General features: G+C 49.9%; 1 protein-coding gene across 10 annotated transcripts in view; it reads right to left on the minus strand.

Annotated features, from left to right (window-relative positions):
* The window catches only part of NCKAP5 (NCK associated protein 5), a 268,026-nt gene that overhangs the window by 162,343 nt on the left and 83,599 nt on the right, over positions 1-22,084 (minus strand). The window contains exon 1 of one of the 10 annotated variants that reach the window (XM_032944607.2): positions 18,528-18,809. The exons of the other annotated variants lie outside the window; for them this stretch is intronic. The gene's annotated coding sequence lies outside the window, so the exon portion shown is untranslated. Of the gene's footprint in view, positions 1-18,527; positions 18,810-22,084 lie in introns of those variants that run through there. 10 annotated transcript variants of the gene reach the window in all.

A 22,084-nucleotide genomic window follows, 5' to 3' on the forward strand; every position in this document is an offset into this window, starting at 1 on the left:
ACATCGATTGCAACTTCGCCTTATCGAGATTCATAAACCCAGGAACCATTCTGATTCTCTCAACTCGGCTAATCCGGATTTCCCACTTTATCCAGATGGCGTTTGAATATTACATAACGGCTTAAATAATTAAGTATTGCTTTAAGACAAACGCTGTGTGCGCGCTATTGATCAGTGTAAACGGAAGACATTGCTGCAGCCTAATCATGGCCACCGATTGCATTCACAATGCTGCTGCTTCCGCATGTATCCAGGGGAGCGGCCGATGTTAAATCATCGTGGGAATTTATTGCATGGATCGCGATTTTTTTCCCCCTTCTGCAGTTTGGTCTCCGATTAATCCGGATTAGAGAAATCCTGCTGTAATGTTTTAAAACCAGATGGGACGGACAGCACAACCATTAGTTAGAAAACCCCCACAAAAGACAAATATCCCCCGTATAACCTTAGCAGACTTTTGGGACAAGTGCTGGGAAATGAGCACCCCAACCCCACATACTGAGACCCCGCACAGCCCCACTGGGCACGCAAGTGCTGCTAGCGAGGGCCTCTTAAGGCCTTCGTCTCCCCAGTGCTGATGTTGAACACACCACGACAGACACTCATTTAGGACTGAGTCAATCTAGGGGAGGTCCAGGACCGGTTCCGCTATCACTTGACACTGACGTTAGCAGTGGCCAGGAAATGAACTCAGGCTATCGGGTTCAGAGCGCAACAGGCTAACGGCTGCACCACCGCTTCGCACTCGGCACACAAAGACACAGACACACCTGCAAGCATTGTGCATATTCAGAGAAGGTAAGTACTTTAGTGTAGGAGTTTTTGTCTATTGCACTTTGAATGTGATGACTCGAGTTCGAAAAATAGGAGAGAAATGAATGACCCCTTGTGGCACCTTCCTGCCACGCGTCATCAGCCCCGTAACACCTTCCAACGAGCATTCCGCACACGTCACTCATTCAAGATGGATTTGGGTTGAAACTTTTTCCAAAGACTAAACCCATACGTATTTCTCAATCAGCACTCGATCTATCAAAACTGTGCAGTTTACTGCAATAAATACCGATACCAGATCTCCGCACAAACCAATTCCCGCCACCCAAACACAAGTGCCAATTCCTGTACTGACCGGCTCAAACCTAAACAGGTGGCAACCCTGACATGATACGCAACTCGGGTGTGATTCACAAAAATTGGGTGGAGTTGTAAAAAATACATGTGAGTTCCACTCGTGACATGTAGTGTTCTCTGAGTTGGTCACGTGTTTGGCACACTTATGCTTGCGGGCACAATACAACTGAGGGGCGAATGCATAAAAATAAATGTTCAGTGAGCAAACAACAGTGGCAATGCAATCGAGAGTGCAGGCGGTGCACTATCGATTGCTCTCTTGTTGTTGTCGCTGGCTGACCCCGCCCCGCCTGGACATCGGTGAAAGAGAGCTTCATAGATCATCGGATTCCTCCCGTCTCAATAACGATTCCGATTCGGGCCGGAGGGGCCCAAGTGCTGGGCTACCTAGATGAAGAAGACGAAGCGGGGACATTGGACAGGGTGGGAGCCCCATGTGTAATTCCTTGCACCAGGGCCCATCCCAACCGCTCTCCTTCACCGGTGTGCTGGAAGCATAACAATCCACTCTGCTGTTCCACCTCCATCTCATGTGACAGCACCTCAAGGATATTTGCATCGAGGACGACCAATAAACACGAACAGCGTGACCAGTTATCGGAGCGCAGTACGGTTATCGGAATGTACTTAACGCAATCACTTAACGCAAAGCTGACCACTAATAGCCAACAAATAAAAGTTTATCTGTAGGAAAGCAGTCCAAAGGGCTGCGACCGGGGACTCTAAAAAGCAATCGGGGAGCTCAGGCTCGCTACGTTTAGGGGCTCCGTGTTTGCTTACTACAGTGATCGACTGTGCACAGATATCACCGCTGCACCGCTGTCGAGGGCAGGCCTCTATATTTAAATATTAAATAACGCGCGTGGCTCGGCCATGCTTGAAATAACCCCATCTCAAAATCTCACTGACCCTCGCGTATAAATAAGCGTTAACCATAGGGAGTGGGTCACCTCTTCATAAACTAACTACCTTTGATTTAAAGCTTTCGTGACTGCAGGGATTCATGTTCTTTGGGTCTTTCGGTAAAGTCACGTAGATAGGTTCAAAGAAAATAACCAAAAACTACGTTTCGATCGCAACACAAGCGGTTGTCATCAGGAAAAGGGGGTTAGCTTCTAAAGGCAAACGGCTTATAAAAGTTTAAAATGGGCGTGACCTTCCCGAAAAGACCCAAGAAAAACTAACTACCATACGCGTACGTAGCCTACTCACGTGAGAGTGGACTCGGCTACAACGAGGAGGCCTGGCGGGGGAGCTTGGACCCCCCTCAAGAGCTGAACACAACAAAGACAAAGATCCCACGTATATCCTTCACAGACTGTTGGGGCAAGTGCTGTTAACGAGCACCTACGAAGGCCAGAACGGCACACGAGAGGGTGGGTGGCCACGCTGTACCGGGTACTCATTTGAGGCTGAGTCGACCTAGGGGAGGCCCATGACCTGTTCAAATAATCGTCACTGGTGTTGGTGGCCATGCAGCGGGAATCGAACTCGGGTCGCTGGATGCGTAGCACAGCGCGTAACACACACACACAGGCTGCATGACATATGACCTGCGCCACCCAAGACCCAAGTCATCCACGCAATGAGGGTTCACTCAATTTACAATCCTCATTCTTCTTCTTCGTACGGCCTATGTTGATGTACAGCAACAGCCATAATTTTACACCCATGTGGTTGAGCCAGATAATGGAGTGCATCGCATATGACGATGCCTCCTTCGTAATTGCGAATCGGGCCGTTGAGTCGTTATACGCTCCACTGTTCTAGCCGTCAAAAGTCGCACTCCGGAGTTGGTTTAAAGTTTATTTCCCAGGGGTGCATTCAGAAACAGCATCAGCCACGGTTTGTGAGCCGATGCGGTTTAAGATTGCCCATAAATTTCACGAAAGATCGATTCCAAGGGAGCTTCTGCGTCGGGCCTTTCACACGAGGCGCTTTATAAATCCCCCAACGATCGAAACACAGAGGAGAGAGCGAGCAAGCGACTTCCTTTAGTCGCCCGAGCTTTAATCTCTCTGCACAACTGTACACCGTTATAAAAAAAAAGCCACGGCTATTACAAAGTAAAATCCCTGCCCTTTGGCGCGCGCGTCAGCACCGGGCTGCTATCCGCGTGCAATGGCGATGCGCACACATACGCCAAGCAAGGCTCGAGAGCTCTCGAATGCGGCTCCAAACTCCTCTTCCTCTGAGCCGCGGACAAACTGTGTTGCCGTGCAGTCACGTGCCGCTGTGAATCACGCGCCACGTGCAAGAAGGCGTCCGGACTGGCGCGGCCACCTGACATCGTTATTCACTCTCTCTCGGATATTTCCCTCTGCCGCTTTTTCATCAGCCATTGCACGTGCACTCGGTTCAAGGCATTAACCCACGTGTGAGCATTTTAGGGCAATTAGGGTTCGTGGTGAAGGGAGCGGCGAGCGGTGATGTAGCGCGGTTAGCATGGGCCCTGGTGCATGGAATTAAATGTCCCCGGCCTCTTCCATGTCTCTCCTCTTCGTTGCCTGTCATCTGGGCCCCTTCCTGGCCATGGGTTCCGGTGCAGTTGCACCACCTGCACACTCGATTAGCCACCGCCCCTGGCTTGCAAGCAACCACGAGTGTCGCAAAGTCGGCGACGTTGGGGTTACGACTTCGACACGTTTCGCCGTGACACTCGCGGAGCCTCGACTGGACAGACCGGCGGAACCTCGCGCGTGAGCGGCCAATCAGAAAGTTGCAGAAAGGCGGCCAACGGATCCCTCTCTGCCTTTGACTGCGTAGAGGACCGTGGTCAAGCACTCCCACGCGCTTGTACACACACACAGTCAAATGAACACGCTCGTATTCATTTAAACATATGTTCAAACATTCATGCCCACCAAAGTATAAACACGCTCGCACAGATGTACAACAAACAGTCGCTCTGTGATAGTGAAGAGCACACCTCAGCGCATGACACTCATTTGAAAGAAATGGAGAAAAAACATCCCAAGGCAGGATCATCATGCAAAAGTCTGGAGACTCAGTCATGCTTTCCTAGAAATATAGAGGCCATTATTAGTATACATTTGTGGCATTGGTCAACAAGTTTTCTCATCCTGTGTGGCAGCTCTTCACCAGAGACTAAGATCAAGTTCGCCCATCTATCCTTCAACAGGCGGTCGGGGCAAGTGCTGTCAGCGAGCACCTCTTAAAGCCAGCACGGCGAACGAGAGGGCGATGTGGCCGCAACTACGTCACAGAAACATTAAGCCGGTGCTGACCTAGGGGAAGCGAAGGACTGGTTTCATTTTATAACTCACCACGGATGTAAGCCATGTCAGGAATTTAACTCCGTAAACTAGGGGAATGAGGTCAACAGCAGGTTTGTAGCACAGTGTGCTAATCACGGTGTCACTGCTCACCACACACAGACAGGCCCATGAACACACACACATGCACAAAAACAAAAGACAAAGACCCCTGTATAGCTTTTGAAAGACTGTTGGGGCAAATTTTGTTGGCGAGCGCTGACGAAGGCACCTGGCGCATGTTTAAGACTGAGTCGACCTAGAGGAGGACCAGTTCAATTATTCGCCACTGTTATTAGTCGTGAGCGAGAATCAGAGTCGTGGGGATTGTAGCACGATGCGCTAACGTACGTATGTACGTTAGAACTTATTTCGCACCGTACGCGGCCAACCGTGCTCACCACACACGCGCGTGCGCACACAAAGTGACAAAATGTATAAATTCATGTGTAAAGCACAGCCCCAGGTAATCCCCGGGAAATCTGACCCATGTCGGATACATTTAAGAGCATCGCAGCAGCATGTGAGCCGTGCAGACGGAGCAGATGCCAAGAGGGCAGCGTTTCCACAAACGATGTAACCCATGAAAATGCCCCATACGGATTTCAGCAGCTTTAGCTGTAATTTGTTTTTTTTTGCTTTAGATGTGAATTAAATATACGGTTTGGACATCACGATAAGAAACATCCATGAAATACAGCAACCCCTGAGACAGCAAATTGAAACACCCTTCCATTTCAGCCTCATGGAATTGTCCCGTTCATCATCATCATCGGCCACGGCCAACCAAACGCTGCACTAAGTCCTCCACGAGCCGTTGCCACCTCTCACGGCCTCACGATGCGACGATCCATCGAGCGACCTGCGCATGGCCCGGTTTCATCGCTCCGTCTCCACGTTGAGCGTGCCCTTGTGCGTGTTCCCTCCTTTGAGTGCCGCTCCACCGTTAGGCACGGCCACTGGCCATCGTAACCCCAAGCGACGCGCCCCAGGCGCACACTTACGGCTCCTAACGGTCAACGTGACGTCTCCAACTCGCGTACGTTCTCTGGCCCGCGCGCCCCTCCTCTCCCTCCCTCTCAGCGCTGTTAGCGAGCGCCTATCCCAGCTGGTAAGGCGCACAGGGGCGGGGTGGGGCGGGGGTCACTGGAGGGTAGTCGGCAACATACGAGCCACCCCAGTGCTGACGCTCACACGTTGCGTCACGTGTTGAACCAGGTGAGAATGCAATAGACCAGCGTGGGTCTCATTTGCAACAGTTACCAAAATGGCAATAGCAATACAAAGTAAAATAAATACCGCAATGAGGCAAATTTAAATCAGAGTAAAACAACGATGTCGCGTGATAAATAAAAAATATTGCGCAGAATATAAATCAACGTAAAATAATAAATTCCCTGCAGTGTAAGTTGACTCAGGCAGATTATTCTTATACCCATCATAGTACAAATAAAGTCACAGAAACATTAAACAGATATAGTAGGGTAACTATTGCACTGATGTGTAAACCGGTATATTTCAAATGCAGGCCGAGTTGACATTTGGGAGGCTTAGTCCAGGTTCAGCTTTCAATCACCAGTGGTGCTGTGAATCAGAGCGAGGAATCAAACCTAGGTCATGAGGGTTACAACACAGCGTGTGAAACGAGACACGACCGCCCGTCACATATTTACATGTAAACACGCGCACAAAGCCAAAGATCCCCCACACAGCCGGTTATAGACTACTTCAGAAAGTGCTGCTCATGAGCACCTATTAAAAACTCAGCACGCACACGAGGGGGTCGTGCGGTAAGCCCCACGTCCACCCTCTTTTGTCTCGGCTGACATTAACACACCACACGAGGTAAGTAATTTAAGGCCGAGTCAACCTAAGGGGTAGTTTAGATCAGTTACGACAGCATTAACCAATGATGTACGAGCCATTGTGCAACCGCTTCCCACAAAAACACTCAAGGCGAAGACAAAAGATCCCCCTATAGCCTTAAACAGACTGTTGGGGCAAGTGCTGTGAGAAAGCACCTATGAAGGCTGGCACGGTACACGATGGGGTGAGTGGGCAACACCAAGCCCGGACGCCTTTGCCTTCCCAGTGCTGACGTTTACACACCGCACCATATATTCATTTCAGGCTGAGTCGATCTAGGGATATGCAAAGATCAGTAAAAATATTCGCCACTGTTATTCGTCGTGAGCGGGAATCGAGCTCGAGTCACCGGGTTCAAATCTGTCACCGATAAACGAACCACTAAACTCCCGCTCCCAACGTACACCACGCACACGCGCACACGCACACACGCGCACACACACACACGCACACACACACGCACACACACACACGCGCACACACACACGCACATACACGCAGACACAGACGCACGCACACACGCACGCACACACTCAGGCTCGACGTGACAGTTGGAGCGTCGACTCGCTCGTTTTTGTAGTGGTTGGGTGGTCTTTGGAGCAGACAGGGCGCTTCCCTTAAGGGTTGAGGTTCACTGGTTTGAGCCCTCATCCTGCCTCCACTGACAATGCCCCAAGGTCACAGCGATCAAAAAGCATGTGCGCCGCTATTGTGGGCGCATGCTACAGATCCCACCACTCCGTCAGAACCACAGCGAGCTGTGTGTTGGGTGCCGGCATAAGGGCGAAGGCACCCCACCACAACGTGGAACGTAAAACATTACATCCGAAACAAATGTCTGTCTGATGTATAAACATAACCTATCTGTGCTCCGTGCGGGGCTCACTCATCATTCCAAGATTCTCGAGCCTGTGAATATGTATCGGTATAATGCAAGCTGCATAAAATAAATTAAATTATAATGCATTGTTTTAATGAATCAGGAAAGAGCCCTTTGCAACAAACAATAATTTAACAAAAGAGACCTAGAGAAAACATATTCATGCAGAAGGCTGCACACTTACGGATTCAGCACAATACTAATTTTACAGTAAAAAGAACCAGCCAAGGAAGTCGGCTATATGTTCATTTTAAAAAGTCCAATAGGCGGCACTCGTATTCTGTTTAATCTCCATATGCCATTGGTGGAGTTTCAACATACCTGTGGCAGGGGCAAGTCTTTCCATAATGCAACCGTTGTTGACATCCCCAGACGCTCATCAAAGTACAATTTTTATCGCCTTCGGAGGGGGTTGCGGGGCTGAACCGACCTTCGGCTGGGATTTGAGCCTGCAAGCGTCCCGCCTGCATGCTGCGCGGTCAACCACAGCAGCGGCACCACCGTGCCTTCCACGGCACGAGGTGGGCAAAGCCATCGCAGGCTCCGCGAGTGCTGCGCAGGCCGAGCGCTGCGGCGGGTGCAGCAGTCGTGGGGATGGTGGAAAAGTAAACACTTTAGTCGAGAGATATTTATAAAAGCCAGATATCTGTCATGCAATGCCAATATTAACACTTCGCCAAGGCGTTCACGCTAATGCGTGTTTTGATCTCCGCTGACAGCCTGATATAGGGCCTTGCGTTCAGTGGGAGGGTAGGGGGGGAACAAAAAAAATGGAAAGAAAACAAGATCTAAAAATTGTGAGCGTGTAAATAGCTTGACCAATCGCTCCGATTCCCGGACGAGGAGCGGGGGCGTTCCTCAGCCAGCGCCATGTGCCCTCGCACGAGGCAGATTTGCAAATAGCCACAGCCCTCACGGCGCGACATAGTTACCGCATATTGTAAACTCCACGAATAAACTGCAAGCGATGAGTCCCAATATAAAGCCTACAAGTTGACGCGCGCCGCTCTCCGCCTGCGTGACATGCGGTTCCACCTCACCGCTCGCGCGAGAGTCCGTGGCCAAATCATCGTGGCCATCGTCACAGAAAGCAGCCGACGAGGACTTTGCTTCATCTTTATTTACATCTGGAGAATCAGCTCATCTCATCTCACCGCACTCACCCCGCCCCCCATGCCAGCGAGGTGTTGGGATGAGGGAAGAAAACCCGAACGCCTGCTGTTCAAACAAACAAGCTTCCTGGGAATTATTTATTGAAGAAAAACACATTAAATTCTTAGGAAAATGCCGAAACCCACTTGTTCTGTACATGCAAGAGCGCTTGGATTCTAGGAAGTAAATTAGCCGTAAGAACTTGGCAGAATTACCGCAGTAATCAGCAGGATTGATTGCCAGTGCACCGGCTGTAGCTGCCGTCTGTCTCAACGCTGCGCGTGTGCGTACGTGTTCGAAGGTTCTGGCCAAGGACCCCCCCCCCTCCAACCCCCACCCCCCACCCCATGCTTAACCGTGCACGGCAGTGTTTTGAGGTTTTTTGACAGCGACGGCTGAACTCTATGACGCGACGTTCCCGAGCCGCAGGGAGACGCGAAGGCACGGCCGCCAGGCGCTCCGCCAGGCTCTCGCGTCCCACCCACGACCCCACGCTACTCACAAAGCTGTTCTCGTCGCCATGCTGCATCTGTGCACAGCAAATCCAAGGAGAAACCCTCGCGGGGATTTTGGCTGCGGTTATTGCGGCTCAGCAACCCAATGGTGCCGGCCGCTTTCCATCGGCGACGCAAGCTCAAAAAATGCGTTTAGGGGCTCTTATTAAAGCGATTGCCGTGGCCCTGTGACGTGTGTTTGCCGTGTCAACGGTGCCGCCGTACCCTCTGACTACCACGTGTGCACTGATGCAAATGAAAAAGAAACTACTTCGTTTTTTTTAAGGCGTTGCGATGATGCTGATGCGCCAATTCGTCCGAATTGAAATATTGCACTCATGTTACACACAATGAATTGTGTGACCGAAAATGGATGAATGTTCAGGATTTGATATGCAATTGCGATGCAACAGCCTCATGGAGTGAGGACGCCAATGGAAGCAGGACAAAAACAAACAAAGGCGAGAGCAATTAAAGAGAACAAATGGGACGGAGGCTAAATCCACTCTTCTATGAAATCGCAACCCTTAAACCACGACGATCCATCACATAGCTGGGAGGTGTAAATCACTGCATGTCTAACACACAATGCAGTGAAATAGTGAACACAGTTCATGCATACACCGTACTACGGTAAATGTACATTAATTGTGTACGTCAATTCATAAATTGTTCCTTAATGCACATATGAAGAGAGCAGTGGAACAACATGATAAACTTGCTGTCATTAATGGGACTGCTGTATGACAAGCACTATGTGCATGAACACACAAAAAAGTCAAAAATCCCCCATATAGCCTTAACAGACTGTAGGAGCAAGTGCTGTGAGCGAACACCTATGAAGACTGTGAAGGCACACGAGTGGGTGGGTGGCCAGTAACCACGCCCGGTCACCTTTGTCTCCCGAATGGGTATGTTTACACACCGCACCAGTTACTCATTTGAAGCCTAGTCGACCTACGGGAGGCCCAGAACCAGTTTCAGGTAATCGCCACCGGTGTTGACCGTGAGCAGGAATCGAACTCAAGCGACCGAGTTTGCACTGCTGCTCCCCACCCACGCACACACGCACTGGCTATAAAAGAAGTTTGCCTGTGCCAAGCCAGACGCGTGTTTGGCGCGCGAAACCTGGCCAAGGACAACGGGGGTTCACCCAACAGGGCCGCCCTTTCATATTTAACCACTCCTCCACCAAGGCCAGCTTCACTTTGAATGTTCAGCAGATTGCGAAACTCGATGCCGTAACGGACTTTAGGCATGAGAGCCACACGCACGAAAAGAGGGCACCGGTTTCCTACCGTGCGTTGGCGCGGGCTCCAAAATGAAGCCTAAGCAGCGCATTCTTTTTTCAGTGCGTCTTTTTTTTGCATTCCTGAGCGCCGTACAAACCACTTTCTCTCATTTTGGCGTGCGTCGTGTTACTCTTCCCTGAGCCAATATTTAGTCAAGCTGCCTCAACGTTTTTTGACAAAAGATCCAAAGAAATATTGCGCTCCAAGGCCTAGTCGAAACAATTTATTTAATAAAAGCTGCACGTCTTAAAGGAAAGGAAACACTTAGCGCAAAAAAACTGTTTTGCGAGCGCGTCCGTGACGCGTGCCGAGGCGACCGTTCACTTAACCCTGCCGCCCCGCAGTGAGCGACATTCGCGGATTTAAAAAAAAAATCCGTGTGCCTCGCCTCTTCCCTGCCTCGATGCGTCCTACCGGGGGTCGAGCGAAGATCAATACGAATAGCTTTTACCAGGGAGAGCAGTGGAGGCACACGGCTCTCACTCCGAGGAAGGATCATCGGCTCAAACCCCCCCCCCCCCCCTTGTTCCTGTCCATGACATCTGGCCAAGAGCCACAGGACCACCCCATTATTACCACCTGAAGCCCCAGCTCAGCACACCCGTCGCGACGTGCAGGTGGGAATTAGCCCGGCCGTATATAAATAAATAAATACCACACACACACCCCCCCCCCACTTTGCACACAAAAATTTTAAAGCTTTTTTTTTGTTCACATTCAACAATGCTGGCATGCTGCGAGAACGAAAAGCCTCGCGAACCAGGCGAATCTTGAAAACCTCTTTGGCCGACCACCCACTGTCAGGGCCCTACAGCAATGAGCCCAGGCGAGGGACAGCGTGTGTGTAACTTTTGTAACGTGTTAGGAATGCATCAAATAACAATAACACAACAACACACCTGATCAAACTGCGCACTGCACACAGCGCCCGTATCGCTGCGGGTGAATATTTCATCTTTTCGACAGAGGGGACCATTTGTCAAACTGAGTTTGGTACTTCTTAATCACGCGCACAGTGTGTCACTGCGGTGAAATGTCTCTTATACCGTTGGGGAGGAGCTGTACCAGCAGATCATATTATCCCCATTCATTCATGTTATTTCTTTTGTCCGAGTACAAACAAACGCGGAACACAGGATGAATCTGTCATCACTTCTGGGTCACTCCTCTTATCTTCGTGAACGCTCGGATAAATAGGATGAATGGAGTGCTTCCGGGAGACGACTTCATCAGCTGACTGCTCCACGGATAAGCGCAGATAACAGATCAAGTTTGCTACAACTTCCGGGTCAATCTTATCTGCAGCAGCTAATAGGACGAATCAATCCACTGATAACGGGATTTTTGGTGGATCGAACGAGGGCATGCATAACGAGCATATCAGATAATCGGGACTCTGACGAGAGGATTCTCACGACACATGACATCAGCCCCAGTAATATTATTGCATATTGCTTTCCTGATACAGCCTAAAACTACTGACGCCACTACCAAGAAAGCACCGCAGCTCCGGATGAACTTCCCTTGTGCCTCGTGCTGCTCTTCTCAGATCTCTGCACATCTGCTACTTTCTCCGCATCTTCCACCAGAGACCTCAATTTACCCACTATCCGACGTGCCTGCCCGAATCTCCTGACGAAAATTAATTTCATCGTCCGTCCCACACCACACTACACGCTCAATTCGAGCTCCTCGCGCACACATCGCATCGTCCTGTGCCAATTTACGACAAAAATTGTGTCTTTTTTTTGTCAATTGATCCTTCCCGGCTCAAAGCTTAATCGACGTGAACCACTGCTCCACGTTACACTTCAACCTACCATCGAGGTATGGAGTTTCCCTCCACTGTTCCATCAACCCCTGCTGGCAAGCAGTAAATATACCTCTGTTGTAAAACCTGTTCTACACTGTCACTTCCTCTGAACTACCCTTCAGGTTTCATCCCCACGCCTTTCTCCTCCTGCAACCCTTTCATTTACTTCAAGGGGCCGTCCAGATTCATTTGCAATGATTGTGATTTCATCCACAAGTTCCCGAAGGCGCATTCTTCAACTCCTGCTGTCGCACTGTCATTTTGTGGTCGTATCATCAATCCCACAAAACCTTTATTTATTAAGGCTTGCACCGAGACACTCTTTGTCTGTCCCGTAACAGTGCTTGCAAGGGAGAACCGAGTTGAGTGGTGTCACAGTATTGGCGCAGCCATAGTAGTAATAATATCATTACAAAGATATTAGCAATGATGGTATTACTGTGCACAACAGCAACACTGTACATTGTTTCCGTGTTAATGTATCGATAATTATTAAAGTGTATGAAGAGAGTATTAAAAGATGTGTAGTGACATAGATGAAGTCACTATAGCAGTTCGCGCCAGCTACCGGCACTCTGGTGCCTCTCTCGGGCACCAGAGTGGGTATGCCATGGCAGCAGGCTCTAGGGGGCATAGTTCTAGTGACAGTGAGAAAGAGGTCGGGTGAGAACGTGACAGTCTGGGTGACCCCGAGAGGGCACGTGACCGAACGAGGTGGCAAGGGGGGCCCAAAAGGGGGAGAGAGAGACACGTGATGTAAGGGCCAGAGTCTTCGGGAAGGATCTGGAAGGGGGCGTGGCCAAGGGCGGAGCCCGGCCACGCCACGGCCCATAAAGGCCGAGTCCCGAGCCCCGATCGGGGCTGTTCTCTGGAATCAACCCTCGGTGCTACGTCTCTCCGATCTTCGGTCTTCACTCGGCATCGTGGGGCAGTTGCTGACTGACCCGGTTATGTATTTTCCCCGTTGTGGCTTAGAAATACTCAAGTTGTTGCTAATCAACACGTTTATGTAGTTACCCGGTTGGGGTGTTGGAATAAACATGTTGCCTCCAAGTCAAGTGTGTGCCTCCGTGATGAACACTACAGATGTAAGAAGTGTATCGAGATTGGTGGGGTGAGGCGTAGTGGTTTTGAATAAAAAATGTTGTTTTCTCCATAATTTCTACACGTTATTTTGGTGGGGTATCTATACATGGATCGCCCCATACGTTTCGTGACAAGGCGTACCCCGTTCACACAGGAGCGGAGGAAGCACAGCCACCGACAGACGGTCAGAAATCTGTTTACAAACTGTTTAACGAGCGCTTTTCCCAACTTTTCCACGGATAAATGCGTCAGACGGGGCTGTAAATGCCCCCATAAAAAGAAAGCGTTGCCTCATTGGACACTCGTCTGCAGCTTTCGCCAATTATTTGATAGCAATCGTGGCTGTTTGCTGCTGTGCCCCCATCACGATGTTTCTGGAGATTAGATAGCAAGTAGTATTTGACGAAACATTTGAAAAGCTGAACTCCTTTTTCATGATTGTTTTTATTTCTACTCATTACTACTGCAACAGGAATTTACACCCATCATAAAACCGCAAATAAAAAGCAATAAGCAAGATAAGCATACCGTTCCAAATGTGCCCAAATAGTTTACCCACAATTACACTTAAACTATGTTCCACAATTACGCAAACCAGACCTACATCAAAGCAGCATATGGCTGTTAAGGCTGCACAGAGCCATTCCTCATTCTCATTTATAATGCAATTTGTATCCAATAAATATCTCTGGTGAAGGATTACGAGCTAAAAATATTACATATAAAAGACTGAAAACACCAAACTCACACCACTTCGTGGAATTTGTCAGCGCACCGTGCCTGCTGCTCTATTGAACGCGAGATGAAAACGACGCACAGTGGCACCAGCCACCCCTCTTCCATCCCATGCCTCCAAATCTCACCCCAGCACTACCGAATGTTCCTGGATTACAAGACGCTCTGTGCCAAGACAACTACGGTGCTCCACCAACCTATTCATAACAGCAACTGGTCGCTGCGCCACACCTCCTCCACAAGGGGAGAATTGAAGACAACCCATGGTGTGACTGCGGACACCCGAACCAGACAATGGTACTTATCGTGAATAACCACATCCTACGCCCCGGGCTCTCCGGCGGGACTGAGCAACTCCCGAAACTATCGCATGGCTCACAGACTTAAACTTGGACGTGTGAAGAAACGAAACAGGAGCATTTATCCACAAATCTGGCTGCCACCTGATGATGCCGGTTGTAATTACTGGCGAAACGTCGTACTCCGATTGTAAATGTTGTGGATTTGCTCTCCAACACACCAGTGTGCTGTACTAGTGACAAATTGGCATGTTCTGCTTACGTGACAACCTTTACTAGTTGGCTGTGTCGGTTGGTGGCGGGTTTAACGACACATTTATATATTTACGCGATCTAACCCAAAAAAACTGTATTATGGATGATATTGGTCGCAAAAGCCTGCGACGTGTTAAACTGAGCATTAAAACACTCACTCCTTTGAACTTTTCCTGAGAAATGCAAGGGGCAAAATTGCCTCCTATAATGCGTAAAATACTGCAATTCCCCAATAACCATAGCCTCCATCCCCTCTGCCCACAGAGCCTCCTCCCATCCACCCACCCTCCCTTAAAATCCTGCCGCACCACCGGCTTCACTCCTGACCCACGGGGGTCCGACCAAATTGAACCGATCGGTGGCGAGCGCAGCGGGCACTAATTGCCGAAACTCGGCAGCGATGGCGAAGCGACGGCGCGAGGGCACTGGAGAAACGGCGGGGTCGAGCGGGGACCGCACGCAAGCCGCGGGGGAAACGGCTCCTCGGACGATGTGCCCCCCCACTATCTCTAATGGACGGCCATCGTACGCTCGGTTGGTCCGAGCACCGGCTCAGCACGGTGACGGGAACGAGCCGTGCGTGACACCACCTGCAGCGAGCGTGCACCGAAGGGGACGGTCTCGCTGGTAAGAGTTTGTGTCCGGAGCAGCAGTGGACAAAAACACAGAGCAGGTTTTTGACATCCAACATGGTACAAGGATAGTGATTTGGTATTTGTGAGTAGGATTACTTTTCCGCAGAAGATTACTGAGCAGTTCTACGCATTGTCATAATTCAGGATCGCAATTCGATTTAAGAATCAGTTGGGTTTTATTTTTTGCCAGTGGCAAATGTAGCAGCGCCTACAGCAAATCGCAAACGATAGCAACGAATGAGAAATACTGGCAATTGATTCTCATTCGAATCGATGAATCGAGAAAATAGTTAAGAACCGAGAGCCCTGGAACATCAGTGGGAGACTCGCAGGCAAACGTCGCCCCTCTGCTTCCAGCGTCCACCACGGCCTGAGCATCATCGTATGCCACCTTCTCCAAGACGAACGAATGACCAATTGAAAACTAAAAGCTATTTTTATTTTGCCAGGTAAGGCCCACTGAGCTATAGAGCTATTTTTCAGAAGGGACTTGGCTATCACAAATGATAGCCCAACGAAGTGGCTTGTCATTAATTAATTGCAGCCAAACATTCTAAACGCATGCTTCTAAATTTCGAGGGGAAACCCAGAGGGTCCGGAGAAAAATCCACGAAAACACGGGGAGAGAGCCACCGCAAACTCCAAATCTACAGCAGGCATCAGGGTCGGGATTGAACCCACTTCCTCCTGCATACCAGGTGAGGGAGTTAACATCTCGATGAGCTATTAAATAAATAACATCCGCAAAGGAGAGAGACGTTTTAAGTGCGAGTATCTTGTTCCTGAGTGGGGCGCACACAAAGGCTGGAATGCGGGAGGAATCCAGCAGGCATGTGGCAGCGAAACCCAACGGCGGCGTCGTCGTCCCGCAAGGCGACGACGGCGACGCCTGGGGATGAATGACGACGGCGCGCCGGCCCCGCTGGAGGCAAACGGGGCGACCGCCACGAGGGCCGAGCGAAGCCGCCACCTCTCGGGCCGCATTGGGCCTGCGGTTATCGCTCCTGCTCTGATCCACTCCATCGCTCTGGCCTCTGTGCATGTGAAATGAAGAAGGCCCATTACACAACGTGTCACCTATTCTTTTGATACGCTTTTTGTTTCCCCCTTTTAAGGCCACAGTGTTATTTATGAATGGGTTGCGTTGTAATCACTCTTGAGTCGGCGGTGGGGTACACTGACCTCAACAATGTTTCTCGCCGCAGACTCACAAGTCTCGATCCCCCTTTTGGGATCGTGCTGTTGCCATCCCAGGATCTCACCCAAATCCGGAAGAACGCTGGAAACTCGAGCTGCTCTCAACCATAACACGTCTCCTGCAGTAGAGCTTTGCAATGAATATGTAGATTCCATAGGGATTGTGCATACTCACAGCATATACAAGGTGCGTGAATATATATACACACATGACGGGGGGTGGTGGCACAGTGGTTAACAAACTCTGCTACTAACCCGGCGACCCAAGTTCGATTCCCGCTCACGGCCAAAAACGGTGGTGAATATCTGATCTGATCATGGGCCTCCCCTAGATCGACTTTGCCTTAAATGAACAGCTGGTGCTGTGTGTAAACATCAGCACTGGGGAGACAAAGGCCGCCGGGGGATGTTGTGTTGGCCACCCAACCCATTACAGCCTTCATCAGTTTCTGGCTAAAGAGCACAGACCCCAAAGGTCTTTTAAAGGCTACACGGGGGATCTTTGTCTTTGTTAAAATCAAAGGAAAATAAGTGCTCTGTCGTGTTGTGAAGTCAATAGATGGCCAGCATGCCGTCGGCCTACATAATATCGCTTGCAGTTCTCTACTGGCAGATGCAGCAATCGCGCTCCAGAGTTACGCTTCCACAGAAAGTGACACTTGCCAAAATGATCCCTACACCAAGCTAATTGTAGTGAATTAATCATAAAGATTGGTCAATTAATTAATTAAACCAATCACTAAAGAAGAGAATCGATAAAGAAATACATCGAATTTGTTTACATTATAATGTATAGGACAAGTTTCTGCGCTTGTGAGTTTGAAAGATATCTCCTGCAGTGGAAGGAAATCAGCCAGAAGAAACGACACTCACAAGAAGAATGGTACAAGACCAGAGGGCACGAGACACGGACGTCAAAAATGCTCGCAAGAGACTTGCCAACTTCTGCCGGTTGCAGTTTATTGGTTCAGGTTGCTCGTGGTGCGATATCGATGGCACGCATCGAGCGGACAACAGCTGCTTGTGCTGCCCTCGTAGCCACAGCACTGGCCCCATACCCACAGCCGAGGCACCACCCGGGAACTGCCGCAGAGCAGCGACCCTTCCAAACTGCGACTCGTCAATGCCAAATGACGTGGGCGTGGATGGGGGTCGACGGAGTCGTTCGTGAGCAGATACTGCAATCGGTGTGCAGCGCGCCTCTCGAGCGCGTCTTCTGTGGCTTTGCGGTGCACCCTGGGAAATCCGGGGGAGGGCGATGGCAGATGCAGAGGTCTCTGCACGCAAGTACGTCCCCTCTGGATTAATAGCCCTTGGCAGATGATACAAGAATTTAGCGAAACCCATCAGCTACGCCTCCTCCACCCTCCTCCTCCTCTACCTCTAAACTCTTATGTCCATCCTCCCCATACATTTACACGCTTTGGTGAAACTGGAAATGAAATGGGGAGATAATGCTATCGGTCACATCATTTAGATGTAAATAGCCCCGAAATGGCTTGGCTCATTACATTCCGCACACCCCCATCCTTGATTTGGAAATGGGAATAAAAATTCTGTAATGAAGGTTATTATATTTTTAGGACTCTGCTGAGCTGAAGATCACAGTTAAAGACTTCTGGGAAGTAATAATTACGCAAATCTTGCACCATCGAGGTTCGTAATGTTGTAACGCATGCATGCATTTACAGGCCTGGTCTCCGAGTCTTGGTAGCAACAGACATGAAAAAACTAACGAGGCCCCTATCTACCCCTAGTATATACAGGAGTCCTTACCTGGATATAAATACTTAAAGGATCCCATTGATTAATTGATATATGCTGTTGCTGTAGCAGCAATTTACATTCAAATTAGTACACGGTTCTGCAATTATTTAACCCATGCCTGTGCTACTCTCAAGAGGCCCCTGCGGTCAACAGAATCTTCTGATGGCAGTGAGCACCCTACATATTTAAATGCCCCAATGACCACCTGGACCATCGAACTGAACTGTCCCCTAGATTCAGTGTTGCCTCTCCACCTACTCTCTCCAGGATGGCATCGATTGTTCACCTGGTGCCAAGACACACACACACAAGACAACGATCCCCCATCTAGCATCATCGTTCATAGGGGCAAGTACGGATTGCGGGCCCATAGTAAAGGGAGCACTGCACATGGGAAGGTTGGTGTGGCTTTCATCTCGGGTAAGTCCAGGAGAAAAGATTATGCAACACCCCGCCACTGATGTTATCTGTGGCCGGAAATCAAACTCGAGTCGCGGGGTTCATAGCACGGTGTGTGAACCACCGCATCACAGCTCCACGCACACACACGTACACGCACGCACACATACACACAAGTACGCATACGTACACAGGCAAACGCACACGTACACGCACATACACGCACGTACGCACACACACTCTCGCCTTACCGCCGCTCTCCGCGGACAACAGGAATGCCACCTTCAATGTCAACCCCATGAACTTGTCCGCTCGCCCGACAACGCCCGTAGTTTCCAGGACTCCCGTGTCGTCTCCCACGTCGAGGAGGAGCCAACAGAAGTCGTGGCGACGGCGGGCGCCGGGACATCAGCGCACGGCCGCGCCGGGGACACGAGCCCCCCGTCATAAATCACGTTCCATCTTCTTCCCACGTGTTTCGGTTGCGACACTTCACTCCATCCGGACACACGTCGCCACACGCCCCTCCCCACCGCTACAGCTCTCCCTCCCCATCTCCTTTACTACCCCCCCCCTATCCCCTGGGGCATGCCTGGGCGCAACACACAGTATCGCTGACAACAGCTGTTGAATACAACCGTGAGTTGATTGTTGTAGGAAAATTAGCCTATGCTGGCGATCTTTCATTGCTGGGTGAAATTGAAAAACGGGCAAGCGAAGACCAAACAGTTTAATTTGATTGACTTCAGCACGGTTGTCAAAATTTGACAACCGTGCAAGGAATTTTGAAATTCTTCTTTTGATAACGTTAACTGTGGGTGTCACATTTTGATCCACTGTAACTTGAGCTATGACAACTCGCTGCCCTGCATCGGTGGTGAAAGCTGAGAGGCACGGCGCGAGTGGGAAACGAGCGATTGACCCCGCGCGCACCCACACCCTGGGCACGCGCGAGGTCATTCGGCACATCGAGAGTCAACCCCCCGATGAGCCGCTACAATTCGGGGGCAGCGATTTTCGATTCGAGAGTCAAATCCCCCGGTACGCTCATATCATCGAGGCAGAATCAGATTCCTGAAGAAGCAGCCAGGACGTGGAGCCAAACGTCGGACATCGTGCGGCGCCAGCCTCTCTACAGCTCTGTACTGCCCATTACGTCTCAATTGTACAAGAGCATATACTAGACTGCCAGTACACTTACTCCGATTAAGAACCAGGCTACAGTCTACATTAGTGTTTTCTTGTTTTTTATTATTTTTATTCACTTTAAATTTTATTATTATTCTATCTACGTGACTTTACCAAAAGTACCAAAGAATAAGAGCATATAATTTGTATATTAATTGCAGAGGTCGTAAATAATTGATTCTCACGCGCGTCATTTGATGCATATATCATGAGCGTAAGAATCGCTTGATGAAATGATGCAGTGTTACTTGCCTAGATGGCTCGCTCAAACTCATTGCACACAGTCAACGCTCTGGGCTTTGATAGTGATAATAGCTTAAACACATAGTGCGGTCAAAGACTGCACTAACCTGCTTATTCGCATGCTATATCTGAAAGGCAATTTGGCTTCATAAATCAGGAGGAGGAATGCGTGGAACTTACGTTGTGGGTAGAACTCTGACCAACGGCGTCAGCTCCCCCTCAATATGCTTCGAGCTCTGATAAATGCGGTGACATCAACATTTTTCAGCCCTTGCCCGTGTCGTTCGTGGATGGGGCCTCAGTACTTCAAAATTGACTGTTAGCAGGCCCTCGAAGCAGAGAAAATGGGCCATTTAAAAGAACAAAAGTTTTCATTTACACAGCCCATCAGTGGTTAAAGTAGCCGGTTTTTTGTTTTGACCGCAACATTTTCTCAACAGGTTACAATTGCGGCTGTCACCCACGCCTGACCGCGGTGTCAGACGTGCGAATGTAGCGCTCCGTGGGATAGCCCCCAAGCCACGCGTGGCAGATTCTCACGGAGCCGTTCACACGTCCTTAGCGGGGTTGGAAACATGCCGGAGAGACAGGGGACGTGCACATGCCAAAATAAATAATCAAAATCACCGAGATACTGTAACAGCGGCGACGAAGAGAATCGACCGGCGATAGCGCGACGTAACATTTTTTTTAGTTTTAAACCGACCGCTGTTTAAATACGCGTTGGTGCACTCCACGCATGACGCTGCGCAGGCTCCAAGGAAAGCAAGCGGCGGCACCCGTGAGCAGCTGCTGTTTTAAATAAAAACAAACTGATTTAGCGCTACTTAGCGTCACGTTCTGTCAGCCTGGCTCCCTTCTCTCCCAGTCTTTAGATCTCCACAGTCATAACAACCCTCCCAAGCCGTGAGCACATGGGGAAGGCAGAGCGTGCGCGCGTGTGCACGTGTGTTTTATGCACACACACACACGTGTGTTTTATGCACACACACACACGTGTGTTTTTATGCACACACACACACGTGTGTTGTTATACACACACACACGTGTGTTCTTATGCACACACACACGTGTGTTTTTATGCACACACACACACGTGTGTTTTTATGCACACACACACACGTGTGTTTTATGCACACACACACACGCGTGTGTTTTTATACACACACAGGTGTGTTTTTACACACACACGTGTGTTTTTATACACACACGTGTGTTTTTATACACACACACACGTGTGTTTTTATGCACACACACACGTGTGTTTTTATGCACACACACGTGTGTTTTTACACACACACACACGTGTGTTTTTATACACACACACACACACACACGTGTGTTGTTATACACACACACGTGTGTTTTTATGCGCACACACACGTGTGTTTTTATACACACACACGTGTGTTTTTATACACACACAGGTGTGTTTTTATGCACACACACGTGTGTTTTTACACACACACACACGTGTGTTTTTATACACACACACGTGTGTTGTTATACACACACACGTGTGTTTTTATGCGCACACACACGTGTGTTTTTATACACACACACGTGTGTTTTTATACACACACACACGTGTGTTTTTATACTCACACACGTGTGTGTGTTTTTATACACACACACACACGTGTGTTGTTATACACACACACGTGTGTTTTTATGCGCACACACACGTGCACACGCGGACAAAGAGGGTGGGGGGGGTGACCTCGGGCCTGAACAAGGTGAGCACCGACGCCGGTCCCCATCTCCGCGGCCGCCGTCGTCATGGCAACAGGGAAACCGTGACGAGGTGGGGGCCGTGGGCTGACTGGGGGAGCAGTGGTTTGGTGTGCGGCTCATCGGGAAGGCTGTGGTGGGGGGGGGGAGAGTGTGGCAGGGATTTATGTTGAAATAAATAAATAAACTTGAACTTGGACCCAAACCAAATTGGCTGGCGAGCCTCAAATCACTCCCTGGCAGGCACTGTGTGAGCAACACCAACACATTCGCCAGGGCCAACAAGGATGCACCGTCCCTGGCAAGAGAACCTCACCCGTGCCACCTCCTTCCTCCCCACACTCCAAAACCAACAACGACGACGACGAGAACGGAGCAGCAGCCTCAGCAGCAGCTCCCTCCGTGACCTCTACGCCGTCGCACGGCAGGCGAGATTTTAGCCACGCCGGTTGAGGCCATTTGCCGGAACAGCGGACTTCCTAGCAGCCCATGCCACTACGTACACACACACACGCGCGCAGGGCCTTCGTCAGATAACGGGGCCCACTCGCGCTCCCCGTAACCCTCAAGTGGCTCGCCACCGTCGCGCGAGGACACTCGCCGCTCTCGGTGTGGTGTTTTTTTAATCTTTACGTTCAAACGACTC

Source organism: Petromyzon marinus, chromosome 4 (assembly GCF_048934315.1).
Source record: "Petromyzon marinus isolate PM22_M1 ecotype Great Lakes invasive population chromosome 4, UKy_Petmar_22M1.pri1.0, whole genome shotgun sequence".
Taxonomy (NCBI): Eukaryota; Metazoa; Chordata; class Hyperoartia; order Petromyzontiformes; family Petromyzontidae; genus Petromyzon; species Petromyzon marinus.